The sequence below is a fragment of the Pan troglodytes genome, chromosome 18 (genome assembly GCF_028858775.2).
Source record: "Pan troglodytes isolate AG18354 chromosome 18, NHGRI_mPanTro3-v2.0_pri, whole genome shotgun sequence".
Lineage (NCBI taxonomy): Eukaryota > Metazoa > Chordata > Mammalia > Primates > Hominidae > Pan > Pan troglodytes.
The window spans coordinates 35,586,845-35,605,965 of NC_072416.2; the positions used below are offsets into that span (position 1 = coordinate 35,586,845).

At 47.9% G+C, this 19,121-nt stretch overlaps 2 pseudogenes; one reads left to right on the forward strand and one right to left on the reverse strand.

Annotated features, from left to right (window-relative positions):
* On the forward strand, positions 6,512-7,435 carry PANTROV1R-PS252 (vomeronasal 1 receptor panTroV1R-ps252 pseudogene; annotated as a pseudogene).
* LOC112207360 (nuclear pore complex-interacting protein family member B13-like) lies at positions 11,782-19,121 on the reverse strand (annotated as a pseudogene).

The following is a 19,121-nucleotide window of genomic DNA, read 5'->3' on the forward strand; positions in this document are numbered from 1 at the left end:
CCGCCAAACCGGGGCAGCTCAGATCAGAGAGAGATGCTGCCTGCCAAACCGGGCAGCTCAGATACGGCTGCTGCCCACCAAACCGGGGCAGCTCAGATCAGAGACAGCTGCTGGCTGCCCAACCGGGCAGCTCAGATACGGCTGCTGCCCGCCAAACCGGGGCAGCTCAGATCAGAGACAGCTGCTGCCCACCAAACCGGGGCAGCTCAGATCAGAGACAGCTGCTGCCCGCCCAACCGGGCAGCTCAGATACGGCTGCTGCCCGCCAAACCGGGGCAGCTCAGATCAGAGACAGATGCTGCCCGCCAAACCGGGGCAGCTCAGATCAGAGACAGCTGCTGCCCGCCCAACCAGGCAGCTCAGATACGGCTGCTGCCCGCCAAACTGGGGCAGCTCAGATCAGAGACAGCTGCTGCCCGCCCAACCGGCAGCTCAGATACGGCTGCTGCCCGCCAAACTGGGGCAGCTCAGATCAGAGACAGATGCTGCCCACCCAACCGGGCAGCTCAGATACGGCTGCTGCCCGCCAAACTGGGGCAGCTCAGATCAGAGACAGCTGCTGCCCACCAAACCAGGGCAGCTCAGATCAGAGACAGCTGCTGCCCGCCCAACCGGGCAGCTCAGATACGGCTGCTGCCCACCAAACCGGGGCAGCTCAGATCAGAGACAGCTGCTGCCCGCCAAACCGGGGCAGCTTAGGTCAGAGACAGCTGCTGCCTGCCAAACCGGGGCAGCTCAGATCAGAGACAGCTGCTGCCCGCCCAACCGGCAGCTCAGATACGGCTGCTGCCCGCCAAACTGGGGCAGCTCAGATCAGAGACAGATGCTGCCCACCCAACCGGGCAGCTCAGATACGGCTGCTGCCCGCCAAACTGGGGCAGCTCAGATCAGAGACAGCTGCTGCCCACCAAACCAGGGCAGCTCAGATCAGAGACAGCTGCTGCCCGCCCAACCGGGCAGCTCAGATACGGCTGCTGCCCACCAAACCGGGGCAGCTCAGATCAGAGACAGCTGCTGCCCGCCAAACCGGGGCAGCTTAGGTCAGAGACAGCTGCTGCCTGCCAAACCGGGGCAGCTTAGATCAGAGACAGCTGCTGCCTGCCCAACCAGGCAGCTCAGATACGGCTGCTGCCTGCCAAACCAGGGCAGCTTAGATCAGAGACAGCTGCTGCCCGCCCAACCAGGCAGCTCAGATACGGCTGCTGCCCGCCAAACCGGGGCAGCTCAGATCGCAATATAGATCAGATGAGAGCCAGGGGACATCTCCCACCGGTCTCCGCTGGCTGTCCTATAGCGCGTCCGCCAGGACTGTGCCAGCTCCAGTTTCAGACCTCACGAGTCACAGATTCGGATTCAGAACAGACACAGACAGACAAACGGAGATGAGCCAGCTCACCTATCAGTAGATCGATCCTAGCAGATCCGTTGACCAGGGGTCTGGTGGGCTTGGGGAATCCCGGACGGGCCCCCAGATGTTATGCCCAGACCGTTAGTTCCCCAAAGAAGACCACCAGAGTCCAGAGTCAAAGCCAAGCGGCAAGGATCTTTACTACAAGTTCGAACTTGGTCCCTCCATTCCACAGCATACAAGAGGGCCCCGAACAATGCGAGTGTTTGCTTTTTTATAGCCTGAAAGTTACAGGGGAACAAAGGAATTCTTTTGGTTCCCGCTCTTTCAGTAAAACTTTGAACGGCTGTCCCCTCATCTGTCCCCTTATTGGAGACTTTCCTTGTGGTGTTTGTACTGGGCTTGTTTGTTTTGAGCCTGGGGGAAGTTTAAGAGATATATGGTGATATGTGGTGGGATGGGAGGATGGGATGTGTTTGTACTGGGCTTGTTTGTTTTGAGCCCGGGGCTGAGGAATGTGCCCGGCTCCTTTCAGCTGGCCTCTACATGTTCATGGTTAAGGGAACCAATAATGTTTACTAAACAGATCCAGACTTGGGAGTGTCTGGATATGCTGATATTTGGAGAACAAAGGCATTCCTAATTTTGCTTTAAAGATAATAATATTGATTCTTGCAAAATATAGTAATTAAGAAAATTAATCCTTTATCACAAGTCCTTGTAGCAGAGCACATCTCCCCAAGATCTTTTTTTATCCTGTATATATACAAACATTGTACCTAGGGCTGACACCTTCCTCCTCTTACTCTCAGAAACGCCCTGCTTGGTCTAAGGAGTAGCTGTCCTTTTACCATAATAAACCTCCTTAATAAACTTGCTTTCTTAATAAACTTGCTTTTGCTTTACACTGTGGACTCACCCTGAATTCTTTCTTGTGTGATATCCAAGAAACCTCTCTTGGGGTCTGGATCGGGACCCCTTTCCTGTAACAACAGGACAAAATAAATTACAGAAGATTGGACAGAGAAAATATAGAAATTCACAATAATGGCTGGGTGCGGTGGCTCACTCCTGTAATCTCAGCACTTTGGGAGGCTGAGGCAGGCAGATCACTTGAGGTCAGGAGTTTGAGACCAGCCTGGCCAACGTGGCGAAAACCCATCTCTACTAAAATACAAAAATTAGTCAGGTGATGTGGTGGGCATCTGTAATCCCAGCTACTTGGAAGGCTGAGACAGAAGAATCACTTGAACCTGGGAAGTGGAGGTTGCAGTGAGTCAAGATCATACCAATGCACTCCAGCCTGGGCAACAGAGCAAGACTCCGTCTCAAAAAAAAAGAAAAAGAAAATTCAGATTGTTTCCTTTCTTTGCTTCTGGTTTTACAGAGACTCCTTTCTGAACCACCAGGGAGGTATAAAAATTGTCTTGACCCAGGGCCTATAGCCAGTAGTCAGTCCTCATCAATGGAGTCACACATTCTGCTACTTCTGGTTTGAGAACATTCCATGTTATGCATTCAGATGACTCTGCAGACTCACTGTCAGTAGTTATTGTTTGCAGATTTCTTCTCATTTGGGCGAGGCTTCAGTCAAAAATTCACACACTGAAAACTGGCCCTCTGGTCGCCTTGTCTGGGCCTCCCCCTTTGCCGCAGCCCCTCTCTGCCTGGCTCTGCGCTCCTGCCCCCCAGGCCTGCAGCTGCGCTCCCCACCCAGGCTTGCACGGCGGGTGGCATTTTACCTTAAATTCTAAAAAGAAAGTTAGTTCTGTGAAATCTGTGAATTTTTTGTGGGAAGAGAGTCGTCCATTTCAAATATTTTAAGGTAAAAATGGACGCAGTGCTCTGGGTGGAGCGAAAGGAGCACAGGACTGTGGAAAGAGATTTTCATTAGAATTCGACTCACCCCTGATGAATATGAGACTCATCAAGAAAACTGCCTAATTTTTGGGACCCTGTGAGGGTAGACTATGCTGTATTAGCAATAATCCCAATTAGCCTGTTCAGAAGAAATAAGCATCAGGGTGACCTCTGGGAAGTGAATCTGGTGGAACCAGTCACCGTCGGTGGAGGAGCCCACGCCAGGGACCCTGGGGAGGCTTATGCTTCCCTTTTTCTAGGGAGTTGGTGGTAATTGCTGCCTTGAAATATTCAAGGGAGCCAATTTGAAACAATCATAATACAAATGGGCTAACCATGTGGTTGAAGCGAAAAATTTCCAGAGATATTTTCTTATTATTGTTAGGTAAGGCAGGTAAAATGTCTTGAAAATTCAAATATTTGAAAAATACAATGCAGAAGTTTGGTCCAATGGACATATATGGAACCTGGGCTATGTGTTGCATTACTCAGCAATATAGAACGATTGAAATAATGCAATCACAGAGGGAGGCTTAAAGAATGTAAAATATTTTAATCATAGAGATTAACCTTGCCACTATTAAATAATAATATTTTGAAATAGTTTATGAAGCAATTTAAAATACTAAACCTAAAAACTAAGCAATATTCCTAATTAATATTTAGAACTTTTCAGATGAAAAGACAATAAAAATTCTTCATATTCAAGTTGTGCACTGTATTTGTTCAAAAGTAGAGAAAATTAGATGGCTGCAAATTCAAATGCTACAATAGAAGATGCCTGACAATATGTGTTTTTGATGTCAAACTCTGAAATTAAATTAAAAAAAGAAGCTTCACCTTGGTCAGGAGAGGTGGCTCATGCCTGTAATACCAGCACTTTTAGAGGCTGAGGCGGATTACCTAAGGTCAGGAGTTTGAGACCAGCCTGGCCAACAGCGTGAAACACCATCTCTACTAAAAATACAAAAATTAGCCAGGCATGGTGGTATGTGCCTGTAATCCCAGCCACTTGGGAGGCTGAGACAGGAGAATCGCTTGAATCTGGGAAGCGGAGGTTGCAGTGAGCCCAGATCGCACCACTGCTCTCCAGCCTGGCTGACAGAGCAAGACACTGTCTCAAAAAAATAAAAGCTTAGCCTAAATAATGTGTTATCATAAAGTATAATGTAAGTAAAAAATTTAGAATAAGTATTACATGGGATATAATAAAATAAAATTAATGATAAAATAGAGCTTACTGCAATGTTAATAAAAATGTGAAAAGATATATTTAATATTAAAAAATAAACAGTATTTAAAACTTCATGGAGATTTTTTAAAAGTCTACATTCTAAGACAAACAACTTTACACTAATAAATTAGAAAACTTAGAGGAAAAAGTGATTTCTGTTAAATAATAAGATACCTAATACATACATTATGTCAAAACTTAAAACTAAGCAAGTGTAAGTCATGGATTTGCATGTATAATTAATATACAGGTACACAAAATGATTGAGAAGGGTTCATTTCAGAAATACAGGACACGCCAATGAGAGAATCAGCTCATATCATGACATGAAAAATTAAATGAGATAACAGCATTCATTGAGTAAATCACTTCATGCCTTTGTAATTTTTATAAGTAAATTAACTTAGAAAAATATTTTACCAGAGAACGTTTTAATTATTGGTGATAAGAACACATGAGGATATAAGAATAAAAACATAAATGGCCAATGAGCACGTGAAAAGTTATTCATTAGGGAAATTCAAATCAAAACCACAATGAAGTGTTAGTTCACACCCACTAGGATGGCCATACTCAAGAAGACAGAGAAACAGAACTAATAGAATGAATATCTACATCTACATCTATATATCAAGGTTTACATATTTTTTCACCCACGTGCGCATGGGTGTGAGTGTGTGTGTGTATGGAATAAAGCTATTTACAGTAGTGTCTCAGCAGAAGGCCTTCCCCAGCCCCCTCCAGGCTCTGGATTAGAGAACCTTTTTTTTTTTTTGAGATGGATTTTCTTTCTTGTTGCCCAGGCTGGAGTGCAATGGCGTGGTCTCGGCTCACTGCAACTTCCACTTCCCGAGTTCAAGCAATTCTCCTGCTTCAGCCTCCCAAGTAGCTGGGATTACAGGCACCTGCCACCATGCCCGGCTAATTTTTTTTGTATTTTTAGTAGAGACGGGGTTTCACCACATTAGCCAGGCTGGTCTTGAACTCCCGACCTCAGATGACCCGCCAGCCTCGGCCTCCCAAAGTGCTGGGATTACAGGCTTGAGCCACTGCGCCCAGCTTAGAGAACCTTTTGCTCCTGCACTCACTCCAGTCCAGCACTGGTCCTTGTTCACAGTGTGGTGCACCTGCCTTTCACCTAGGGAAATGGAATACATTACCTCATCAACACCTCTTTGTCAATCTCTTGTCTCTGCTCTGCAGACTTTTGAGCCATGATCTGAAGAGTGAACGTGATGGGTCACTGGGTTTCTGACAACCCAACACCAGGTTCTGCTCAGGACAGGCCAGACCCACATGACATCACCCCACTGTGCGAACACACATAGGGAGGTGGGGTGTGACTGTCCAGGTGGGATTAGGGTGGTGGCCAGACATTGATTGGCCTGCTCTTGGCTGCCAGTGTTACCTTTGAGTACTTCCTGAACATGGCCAAAGGTGATGGTGTTGAGGGCTGACCCGATGTCAGCAGCTTCAGAAAAACCTATCATTCAGGATTTTCTGGTGCCAGAACTATAGGAAATTGGGATCAGCAGGATAAAACTAGATAACATCTAGTTCTCTTTAGTATCTTCAGCCAAGTGAGCTGGGGAGAGACTGTTTCTAGAATGTGGGTGCTTGGTTTCCAGTGTTCCAAGTTCTGTTGGGGTCTATTGTCAAGGAAGTGAGGTCACTCTTTGGGGTCCCTTACCTGGGGCTACTCCTGAAGGGATCTTCTATTGCCCTCAGCACTCCTGGTTCTCAAACCTTCAAGTAACACCGCTGGGTGTCCCGCATTTCTGACTTAAAGGCAGCAGATAATGGGAATTCTCAGCCTCTATAGTTACATGAGCCAATTTCTTAAAATGAATAAACATTTATTAAGTATTAATATCTTACTTCAATAAATTGCATGTATGTATTTAAAGTAAGTTAAAATAATTTATTAATTCAATGATTTGAGTTATTTAAATTTAAACAATTTAAATTGGTTTTGTTTCTCTGGAACACCCTGTCCGAGAGGTCATGTCATAATCACCTGAATAATCTGCAGGTGCAGGAATCACTTTGATCAATGATACTCAACCCTGATGGATTGTTTAGCAGAAGACAGACTGACACATTTGACTCTGCAAAGTCTGGGAAACTCTCTTCTTTATCATTATGTCTCCCTTTTCCTCACTGGGTGCAGGTTAAGGTGCACAGATTTGATTCTCATGCACCTGATTATACCCAACTCTTTGGTCATTCCCTCTAAAGAAATCTGGAAGACAATGACATCTTTGGTTTGAACAACTTCAAGGATTTTTCACGTGAACTTCTATTCTTCCTTCAGAGACTGGGCAGGGGTGTTCCTCCTGGCAGCACTTGCCTCCTGAGTGTCTTCCAGGCCATCGCTATTTCCCCAGGGACTCCAGTAGGGCAGAGCTCAGAATAATATTTCCCAAGCTCATTGGACACTTGATTCTCTCGTGCTGGATCCTAAACACACTAACAAATAATTTTCTTCTTTATGTGTCTGGCTATAACTCAATGTAGCCATCACAAGGAAAACAGGTAATGGCTACTGTTATGCTGTGATTCATGTCAAAATCCCCCACTCCCTGTGTGCAGTGCTGTTCTGATTCCTTGATGTTTTGGATTTGGGAATCACAGCTTGGGCCAGAGGCTCCATGATTTTCATCCTGCACCAGCACAAGCTGAAGGTCCAACACATTCATAGGACCCACTGGCTGCTCAGGTCCTCCCCTGAGTCCAGAGTCACCTAAGCCATCCTGGTCCTGGGGAGCATCTATGTATGCTTTTATATTCTCTTTTCCTTTTGTCAATTTTTGGCTCTTTGTAATCCTCTTGGGCAGTGGCTGGTGAACATTTCTGCCCTGAGTGCTCTGTGTTCCCCAACTCTCAGCCTTTTTGTTTCCATCAGCTGTGAGCCTGGCCCGGCCCGGCCCGGCCCGCCATTGACTGGTGAGTGCATGCCTGGGACCAGGCCACAAAATCCCTCACACTCTGGGGTAGTCAAGGCTTATGAGGAAGTACCCAAAACTGAAGCTGGGGTTTGGTCCAGGGACATCCCAGTGTGCAGTACCACTTTGCAGGCAGGCAGAGGCCTCTTGGATAACATGGCCAGTGAAGCCAGATCTTGGTACCAGCTGCGCCTTATCCTGGCCATGGGCTGAAAACGTTGCCTTAAAAACTTGGCTAGGAGCGGTGGCTCACTCCTGTAATCCCAGCATTTTGGGAGGCCGAGGCGGGCAGATCACTTGAGGTCAGGAGTTCAAGACCAGCCTGGCCAATATGGTGAAACCCCATCTCTACTAAAAATGCAAAAATTAGCTGTGTGTGGTGGCAGGCATCTGTAATCTCAGCTACTCGGGAGACTGAGGCAGGATAATTGCTTGAACCCGGGAGGCGGAGTTTGCAGTGAGTTGAGATTGCACCGCTGTATTCCAACCTGGACAACAGTGCCAAACCTTGTCTCAAAAGAAAAAAATAATAATATAAAGTGACCAGGTGTGTTGACTCATGCCTGTAATCCCACCACTTTGGGTCGAGGCAGGAGGATCACTGGAGCCCAGGAGTTTCAAACGAGCCTAGGCAACAGAGTGAGACCCTGTCTCTATATTAAACACACACACACACGCACACACACACACACACACACACACACATACAAAGGCAGCCAGACTATGCACTAGGAACTGCCCTGGGAATCCCTTTGTGTTCTCACAACAATCCCATTTCACATGAAGAAACCTAGGCACAGAAATATTCAGTGACGTGTCCAGGTGCGGTGGCTCACACCTGTAATCCCAGTACTTTGGGAGGCTGAGGCAAGCAGATCACGAGGTCAGGAGTTCGAGACCATCCTGGCCAACATGGTGAAACCCCGTCTCTACTAAAAATACAAAAATTAGCTGTGTGTGGTGGCAGGTGCCTGTAATTCCAGCTACTCAGGAAGCTTAGGCAGGAGAATTGCTTGAACCCGGGAGGCAGAGGTTGCAATGAGCCGAGATCACACCACTGCACTCCAACCTGGGTGACAGAGCAAAACTCCGTCTGAAAAAAAAAAAAAAGAAATATTAAGTAACTTGTCTGAGGCCACATAGTTACCAAGACGTGGGAGCTGGGACTTGAACTCAGGCAGTCTGGCTGGATTCATGCCTGCAGCCTCTGCACTCCTGCTACTTACTGTGTGAGAAGCGCCTGTTCTGTGCAAGGTTGTGGGCTGAGATCTTTCCATGACTTCCACTCATTTACCCCCAAGGCTGTTCTTAAAGACGGGCATGACAGTTATGCCCATTTTACAGATGGGGCCCTGAGGCTCACAAGGGCACACCACTCACCCATTTCCACAAAGCTATAGTTAGTTAGCAGAGGGCAGAATTCGGCCGCCTCTCCCCTAGCGCGAAGGCTGTGATTGACACAGAGGTTTTTTTGTTGTCGTTGCTGTTGTTTGTTCCTTTTACTTTTTTTTGAGACAGGGTCTTGCTCTGTCATCCCGGCTGGAGTGCAGTGGTGCGATGTCAGCTCACTGCAAACTCTGCCTCCAAGATGCAAATGATTCTCGTGCCTCAGCCTCCCAAGTAGCTGGAATTACAGGTGTGCACTACCATGCCCAGCTGTTTTTTGTAGAGATGGGGTTAGTAGAGATTTGTTTTATAGAGACGGGGTTTCACCATGGTCTCTACTAAACCCTGTCTCTACTAAAAATACAAAAATTACCCAGGCGTGGTGGCACATGCCTGTAGTCCCAGGTACTCAAGAGGCTGAGGCAGGGGAATCACTTGAACCTGGGAGGTGGAGGTTGCAGTGACCCAAAATCATGCACTCTAGCCTGGGGTCTTGCTTTTGCCCAGGTTAGAGTGCAGTGGCACAATCACAGTGGCTCACTGCAGCCTCAAACTCCTGGGCTGAAGGGAATCCTCCCACCTCAGCCTCCCAAGTAGCTAGGACTATAGGCATGTGCCATCATGGTGAGTTAATTTTTTGTGTGTTTTTATTGTCTCGAGACAGAGTCTTGCTCTGTTGCTCAGGCTGGACTGCAATGGTGTGATCTTGGCTCACCGCAACCTCCACCTCCTGGGTTCAAGCGATTCTCCTGCCTCAGCCTCCCGAGTAGCTGGGATTAGAGGTGCGTGCCACCATGGCTGGCTAATTTTGTATTTTTAGTAGAGACAGGGTTTCGCCATGTTGGTCAGGCTGCTCTCGAACTCCTGACCTCGTGATCCACCTGCCTCGGCCTCTCAAAGTGTTGGGATTACAGGCATGAGCCACTGAGCCTGGCCTGGTGAGCTAATTTTTAAATTTGTTATAGAGACAAGAGTCTCTCTTATGTTGCCCAGGCTGGTCTCGACCCCCTGGCCTCAAGTGATCCTCCCACCTCGGCCTCCCAAAGTGCTGGGATTACAGATGGGTGTCACCGCACCTGGCCACTGAGGAGGATTTCATTATAAACCTGCCCTGAAGGGAGGGAATCCAATTTTACGAGAGGGTGTAGCCTGGTGAGGCCTGGATGACCTCCGGAGGCAGGGGCTTGTGCCTGGGCTGAGGCCTAAGGGTCAATGGGCAGACATGAAGTTGCCCCAGGCAGAGGGTACAGTGTGGGCAAAGTCAGGAAGTGGCAGGGCTTGGATCACTCCAGGAAGAGAGAGGAGTCATGTGTCACAGGAGCTCGAGACCCAGAGAGGGAGGCAGGCAGGCAGGCAGGGACCAAGCTTGGGCACAGCCAGGAAGGCAGGACAGGGCATGGTGGGGCCAATGGAATCATTACCCAAGTCGGGGATTTTCAGGGAAACAGCTTAGATAAGGCCAGGTGTACAGTAGCTCCCACCTGTAATCCCAGCATTTAAAAGGAGTTTGTGTTCCTGTAGTAGCAGACTTGGGAGGTTGAGGTGGCAGTATCACTTGAGCCCGGGAGTTCAAGGCTAAAGTGAGCTGATTGAGCCATTGCACTCCAGCCTGAGCAACAGAGAGATACGCTGTCTCAAAGGAAATACAAATTAAAAAACCAGCCGGGCATGCTGGCGTGTGCCTGTAGTCTCAGCTACTTGGGACACTGAAGTGGGAGGATTGCTTGAGCCCAGGAGTTCAAGGCTGCCGTGAGCTATGATTGTGCCTCTGCAGTCCAGCCTGGGTGACAGAGAAAGACCCTGTCTCTTAAAAAAAAAAAAAAAAAAAAACTTAGATAAGAGGATGCTGTGCCTCCCTGGGGGTCTTCAGTCACCCATGGTCCTGGCAAGAGGAGGGCCAGGAGACAGCTTCACCCACCTGCTGTCCTGCCCATGTGACATCCGCAGGTGCTGCCATGGCCACGACTGTTGTTACACTCGAGCTGAGGAGGCCGGCTGCAGCCCCAAGACAGAGCACTACTCCTGGCAGTGCGTCAATCAGAGCGTGCTGTGTGGTGAGTCCCCAGCAGCACCATGCCACCCACCCCGAGTATCCCCTGGGCACCCTGGCATAGCCAGATGACTTCCGTGCCCCTGTTGCAATAACCACTGCTTCCAAGTCTCTATAGACCACCCCTTGGGTATATCTAATGTAAGTGATATTTATTTTATTTATTTTTTGAGTCAGAGTCTCGCTCTGTCACCCAGGCTAGAGTGTGCTGATGTGATCTTGGCTCACTACAACCTCTGCCTCCTGGGTTCAAGCGATTCTCATGCCTCAGCCTCCCAAGTGGCTGGGACTACAGGCATGCACCATCACGCCCAGCTAATTTTTGTATGTTTTTCAGTAGAGGTGGGGTTTCACCAAGTTGGCCGGGCTGGTCTCAAACTCCCCACCTCAAGTGCTCTGCCCGCCTCGGGCTCCCAAAGTGCTGGGATTACAGGCATGAGCCGTGGTGTCTGGCCCTAATGTGAGTGATCTTTAACACTGAGCACTTGAAAAAGAAAACCCCGAAGAAACCTAATTATTTGATGTCTGGACGACAAGGAAGAAGATAGAAATGGCATCAGATAATAAACAGTGTAAATGTTTATCAGAAAGGGGCTGGTGGTCGGGACAAGTAGGAGGATCGCTTGAGTCCAGGAGTGCATCTCTACAAAAAAGTTAAAGAATTTTTTAACATTGGCCAGGCGTGGTGGCACACATCTGTGATCCCAGCTACTTGGGAGGCTGAGGCAGGAGGATTGCTTGAAGCCCAGGGGGTTGAGGCTGCAGTGAGCTGTGATCAAGCCACTGCACTCCAGCCTGGGTGACACGCAAAATCCAGTCTCAAAAAATAATAATAATAATATTTTACATAACCAACCACTTCTAAAGATTAAAAAAAAACCCCATGATTAAAAACCTCAGGTCCCTCAGGCAATCATACCAGATATCGAAACAAAGCAATAACATAAGGACTGCAGTATTTATTTTATTTTTATATTATTTATTTATTCTTTGTTAGTTTTTGGAGTGTGGGTTTTGTTTTGTTTTTTGATTTTTTTATTTTGTTCTACTCAATTTTATTCTTATTGCTCAGGCTTGAGTGCAATGGCCTGTTCTCAGCTAACTCAACCTCCGCCTCTTGGGTTTGCGTGATGACGGTTCCACGTCATCGGCCCTCCGCCTCTTGGGTTTGGATGATGATGGGTCCACGTCATCGGCCCTCCACCTCTTGGGTTTGGATGATGATGGGTCCACGTCATCGGCCCTCCGCCTCTTGGGTTTGGATGATGATGGGTCCACGTCATCGGCCCTCCGCCTCTTGGCTTTGCATGATGATGGGTCCACGTCATCGGCCCTCCGCCTCTTGGGTTTGGATGATGATGGGTCCACGTCATCGGCCCTCCGCCTCTTGGGTTTGGATGATGATGGGTCCACGTCATCGGCCCTCCGCCTCTTGGGTTCGGGCGATGATGGGTCCACGTCATCGGCCCTCGGCCTCTTGGGTTTGGGTGGTTTTTCTGCCTCAGCCTCCTGAGTAGCTAAGGGAGGTGTCTTGAGATTATCATCCGCTGAGGGTGGAGCTGAGGGTGGAGGTGAGGGTGGAGCTGAGGGTGGAGGTGAGGGTGGAGCTGAGGGTGGAGCTGAGGGTGGAGGTGAGGGTGGAGCTGACGGTGGAGGTGAGGGTGGAGCTGAGGGTGGAGGTGAGGGTGGAGCTGAGGGTGGAGGTGAGGGTGGAGGTGAGGGTGGAGCTGAGGGTGGAGGTGAGGGTGGAAGGGGAGTAATCAGACACTCGGGAGGTGTCTTGAGATTATCCGCTGAGGGTGGAGGGGGATAGAGCACACACTGGGCAGGTGTCTTGAGATTATCATCTGCTGAGGGTGGAGCTGAGGGTGGAGGTGAGGGTGGAGCTGAGGGTGGAAGTGAGGGTGCAGCTGAGGGTGGAGGTGAGGGTGGAGCTGAGGGTGGAGCTTAGGGTGGACGAGGAGTAATCAGACACTCGGGAGGTGTCTTGAGATTATCATCCGCTGAGGGTGGAGGGGGATAGAGCGCACATGCGGGAGGTGTCTTGAGATTATCATCCACTGAGGGTGGAGCTGAGGGTGCAGCTGAGGGTGGAGCTGAGGGTGGAAGAGGAGTGAGGAGACATTCGGGAGGCGTCTTGAGATTATCATCCGCTGAGGGTGGAAGGGGATGGAGCGGACACTCGGGAGGTGTCTTGAGGCTCAGGGAGTTTTGAGTTATAGAAAGTTGTTGAGTTGGAGGAGGTGGCTGGTGGCCCATCCTATTTTTTAAAGTTTCAGCTGTGAGGTAGGGCCAGTGGGGCAATCCTGAAGAACGACGATGCTCCGCTGCCACCATTCTGACCTGTAGGGACAAAGGAGGGAATGCTTTCACACATATCCATTTGATGGACAAAATTACCGCCACCAACACAGTCTGCACCTTCTGTTGCTGGTGATAGATTTTTGCACCTTTCCATCCTCCAGGTTTCAAAATAGCAGTATCAGTGTCATGATATCACCCTTCCATTGAGTACTGCCGACAGCTGGGGGGTAAAGAAAAGTCATTGGGACACACTGTTGTCTCCACATGCCACTGTGTCTGTCTGCAAATGTAGGCAGGCTGGGGTCCTGCCCCAGGGAAGACAGAGTCATAACAGAGTAATAAAGAAGCATGTTTGAGACACAGGAGTGTCTATGTCTATCCTCATTCCTCCCTCACAGCCATCACCAGAGCATGTTTCTTGCACCAGGTCAACAGACAGTAAGAGACAGTAAGAGAGGCATGAAAAGCCCATTGTCCACACATGTTGCAGCTTCTTTTTGGAGAATGTTTTCCAGGCCTTTTATGTTCTGTCTCTGATTCTCAGAACTCTGCAAGGTCACTGTGACCACCCTGCTCCAAATCTAAGAAAACAGAGGTTTCCAGAGGAACGAGAAATTGTGCCCAGGGTCACACAGCTTGCAAGAGGCAGAGTGGAAGTTGATTCCAGCTCTGCCTGCAGGCCCCTCTCATTTCCCCTCTGTTTCCCTTCTTGACAAAGGATCTTCTTCACTCTGGAGGTGCCACCCATGAGAACAAAGAGCTCTGGAGAGATGTGGATTCCTGAAGAGCTGCAGGGGAACTGGGAGAGGGTTTTCTGACAGAACAATCTTACCTCAAGAAGTCAGTTAGGCATGGCTGTAATATTTCTTTTCACTCCCAGGTAATACCAAATTGTAAGTGCACTAGGACATAAAGAATACTTTTGTCCATGGAAAAATGAGGTGGGAATTCTAAACAAAGCAAGTTTTAAAACTGTGTTTCACTTCAAGTGTACAAGTCCCATCACGTGTAATCATAGGACTCGGCAGCTTTTGAAGGTACAGAGGCCACACAAGAACCAGCTTAGCTGAGCATCATTTAAGGCCTTCATTTGGAATTGTCCCTGTGGGTAATAAGTTACATTCACTCTTCACTAATTTACAGTCAGGGCCCATTTGCTATTACAAATATGGAACCTCTGACACTTTGAATATTAGATCAGGGGCCCCACTGGGTGGGGATGAAGGTGTTTTTGCACAACACGGTTACCAACAGGGATGGGACTGTGATGCTTGTAGGCAGCCTTTCTCTCTGCCATCTCCCTCTGCAGGGCTTGAGCACAGAGCTGTAGGGAGAAAAATGTATCCATGTCCTGACCTGGCAGACTATGTTCAAAAGCAAGGAAAACAAACAAACTTACCCGGTTGCAAAGAGGCTTTCTTGCAGGAGGGGGGATCTGAAAAAGCCAACACATGAGAAATTGAATGTTGAGAGAGTCTAAGAGCCGTGGCATCATCTGCATCAGCACTGAACTATCCTGCAACTGCGGGGAGGAAGCTCCTTACTTTGCATTTGTGGTAGTCCTCTGCCCGCCGCCGCAACTCTTGCGCACGTTGAAACATTTTCCTATGGATTACAATCACTTTCATCAGATAAAGCACCACTTTCAGGATGATTTTAAATAATCTGCCATGTTTCTGTTATCCTCACAACTGTACCCTTACACAATCTATCTCTACCTAGAAAACGTATTTCAGATGGCTATAAGAGTACAGTCTGAGCCGGTCGCGGTGGCTGACGCCTGTAGTCCCAGCACTCTGGGAGGGCGAGGCGGATGGATCACGAGGTCAGGAGATTGAGACCATCCTGGCTAATAAGGTGAAACCCCATCTCTACTAAAAATACAAAAGATTAGCCGGGCGTGGTGGCAGGCACCTGTAATCCCAGCTACTCGGGAGGCTGAGGCAGGGGAATCACTTGAACCTGGGAGGCGGAGGTTGCAGTGAGCCAAGATCACGTCATTGCACTCCAGCCTGGGTGACACAGCGAGACTCCATCTCAGAAAAACAAAAACAAAAACAAAAAAACTGTACGGTCTGATCCAAACTGTTGCTATATTGATTCCTCCTCTTGCTTACTGCCTGCTGACTTCGGAGATGATAGTTTCCTTCCCCATTCTCAGTATATCCCTAATTCATCCTTCATTGAGCATCTTTTATCATAAAGCTGTATTCTCTTTGTATTAATATCCTTACCGTGTTTCACAGGGCAGAAACAGCTGGGCTTATAAACAGGCATAGTCCTTTTGAAGGATGTGGTTGATCCTACAACAACACACTTTCCTAAGGATGACAACAACTCACCCCACCCCTAGAATGGCTGGTATGAACCGAGCTTCCACACAGTCTAGCTGGCAATGGGGTCAGGAGACGTTTTGCTGCTTCACATCTTTTGGTCACTGGTAAATATTAAGGTACTTTGTTTTCTGTTTTGTGAACTCTCTCTCTCTCTCTCACGATATGTCTTCTGACCATTTGTTTCTATTTCTGCATTTACTGGGTCTAAGCATTGTACAGAGGTTAAAAACAACACTCCAATGGGCGTTTCCCAGGAGGGTGGGGTTCAGTTTCTGAACTCACTTCTAGGTGTGTATTTCTTTCATATCCAATTTCCCATTTTCCTCTGCCTCTGATACCTGCCTCTCCTTTTCTGCATGCTCACATTCTTTCATGCTTAGTTTCCTCAGATTAGAAGGGAGAGAAATGCACACACATGATCCACCAGCCCGTGTGGGATTCCCTCTGCCCTTCTGGCATCTGAAGGCTGTGATTCAAAGATCCCCCCTGCAACCTTTCCACAAATGAACCAACTGATTCTCACAACCAAAGGGAGAATGGACACCTCCCATTGAGGGACAAAAAAAAGTCACACTCTGGCCTGCTGGCAAGTCACCTGTCATTTCCAGCTCATCTTCATAGTTCCATAGTTAGTCCTATTCTTTAGTAAATATAAAGACTATTAAAAGCTTCTATGAGGTGCACTATGTGTGTCTCTGGGGTCAGTCTTGTGCTTGACACAGCGAAAGCTCATTTTAGTTCAGTGTGAAAAACCAGACCTCACCAATTCATCACAACTAACTCCATCGGAAGCAGAGGATTGCTCCTCATCTGACTCCTCCTGTGTGAGACCTGATTCTCAGTCAGAGGCTGATGCCGGAACTGAGACCATCAGCCATAGAGAGATCGTTCCAGAATATGGTGTCATTAACCCCGCAGTTCACTACTGCACTTTGCCATGATTCAGGACTGGAACTCTTGTCATCGACTTTAAAGATCCTGGTTGACAGAAAAGGCAATCTGAATGCTGGGGGCATCTATTGAATTACAAATGATCGGAATGGCTCCTAAGTCAGGGTGTTATGTCCTGAAAATACGTGACAACGGCAAACCATCCACCCTGGTGTTGACTGACTTTAACAAGGTTAAGTTCACAGAGATTGAGGGCAGAAAAAGGAAACGGCCTAAAAAGGGTAAGTTTGCTGTGTTTCCCTCACACCACTTGATTCATGGTCCTGATCCTGAGGATCTCACCTGATACTTGGTTTTATAGGAAGGATGTGAAAAATTCCCAGAACGCTAGGAAACAGGGACGAAAACACTTCAAAGAGAAAGTTAATGAACTTGTTTCTGACCACAGGGCATTCTTCAGCACATGCTGTCTGGAGTGGCCTCAAACAAGGAGTGTGTGGTGAGGTGCTGAGAATGCAATGGGAGCAGGGTCCTGTCCCCACGCTACAGAAGCTCACAGTTTAATGCAAATGAGAAGCCAGTGAGGACATCACTACTCCTGCTGTGCACTTGGGAACTAGAAACACAAAACCTGACTCTGGAGGGAAGCTAAGGAAGCATTCTACTCTTGAGTTGACATAAGTGCATCTGAAGCTTCTGATCTCCGATGAGAACAATGGGGGACACCAAACAGAATATGAAACCCATGATTGAATACATCAAATTCCTAACATGGCAGTAAACAGACATGAGGTGAAGATGGAGGAGAAGGAAACCCAGGACAAAAGTCAGCCTCGCATTTGGAACCCATTTCCCTGAGTTTCATTGCTGAATTCCAGAAGGAACTACTGAGATGCAAAGAAGCACAGCAGCTTTTGCACACATGCGTGGGATTAGATGGAAAACAAGTGGATTGAGGGTCTGCCAATGAAAGCGACCCATACTGAAGTCCACTGGCTCTGGTTGAGACCCAGAAGAGTCATGCATCAGAATAGAGGTGGACAGGAAATACCCTGGCCTTTGTAGGGACTGAGCCTGCACCGACGACCTCAATTGCAGCCTGTATGGAGGACCCCTGACCATCCCCCAGAAGCAGACTCCCATCTCTTCTGCAGCAAGATAACATGCTACTAGGCCTCAATTCATTGCTAAATATTTTTAACAAGTATCTCACATTTAACAAAAAAAGATCAGTCATATGGCAGCAAAATACAATGTAATATGACCAAAACATGAAAGACTGTGAAAATGAATCTGGAGGTGACCCAAGCATTGAATTCAACAATCCAGGCTGGGTGTGGTGGCTCACACTGGGAGGCTGAGGTAGGCAGATCACCTGAGGTCAGGAGTTCAAGACTAGCCTGGCCAACATGGTGAACCCCTGTCTCTACTAAAATTACAAAAATTGGGCTGGGCACGGTGGCTCATGCCTGTAATCCCAGCACATTGGGAGGCCGAGGTGTGCGGATCATGATGTCAGGAGTTCTAGACCAGCTTGGCCAATATGGTGAAACCCCGCCTCTACTAAAAATACAAAAATTATCCGGGCATGGTGGCATATGCCTGTAGTCCCAGCTACTCAAGAGGCTGAGGGATAAGAATCGCTTGAACCTTGGAGGTGGAGGTTGCAGCGAGCCAAGATCATGCCACTGCACTCTAGCCTGGGTGACAGAGTGAGACTCTGTCTCAAAAAAAAAAAAAAAAAAAAAAAAATTTGGCCAAATGTGGTGGCACACACCTGTAATCCAAGCTACTCGGGAAGCTGAGGCAGAATTGCTTCAAACTGGGAGGCAGAGGTTGCAGTGAGCCAAGATTGCACCATAGCACTCCAGCCTGGGCGACAGAGCGAAACTCTATCTCAAAATTAAAAAAAAAAAAAAAAAGGCTGGCTGTGGTGGCTCACGCCTCTAATCCCAGCACTTTGGGAGGCTGAGGCAGGTGGATTACCTGAGGTCAGAAGTTCGAGACCAGCCTGGACAACATGGTGAAACCCCATCTCTAGTAAAAATACAAAAATTAGCTGGGCGTGGTGGTGGGCACCTGTAATCCCAGCTACTTGGGAGGCTGAGGCAGGAGAATTGCTTGAACCCAAAAGGCAGTGAGCTGAGATTGTGCCATTGCACTACAGCCTGGGCAACAACAGCAAAGCTCCATCTCAGGAAAAAAAAAAAAAAAAAAAAGACAGAGAAAGGAAAACCAATGCCAGTACTAGCAACTCCTCTTCCCCCGAAAAAATGACAAACAAGAATGTAGGAAGGGAAAGGAATTATACATCTTAAACTAATGAAGCAGAAAGGACAAACTCAATTTTGAACCCACTGAATGTGCCACAAATATTGTAGAAAATATTCTCAAGGACTTTACAGTTGTCTACTTTGATTGGCACATGGTTCATACAACAGTATTTGTGTCAAGGCACATCTTACTGTTTTCTGGCGGTCTTCCTCTTTCCATTGATTTTGTCATGATGGTTGATTTTCGTTGTCACCTTCCTCTTATGGATTTTCGCTCTAAATTTTCTTTCCACATGTCTCCATGGAGTAATGACGTCTTTCAGGCCAATTTTATTTCCTGGAAAGGAAGAAACTCTTTTCTTTGTGTGCATACAAATGGACCTCAGCCCTTGGTGAGAGTGAGGAGAAGAGAAGGTGAGAAACCTGAGGGCAAGAAGCTGTTCTTTCCCTTTCCAGGGCAAACTCATTTCCACACTATGGGGACTCCAAGAGAG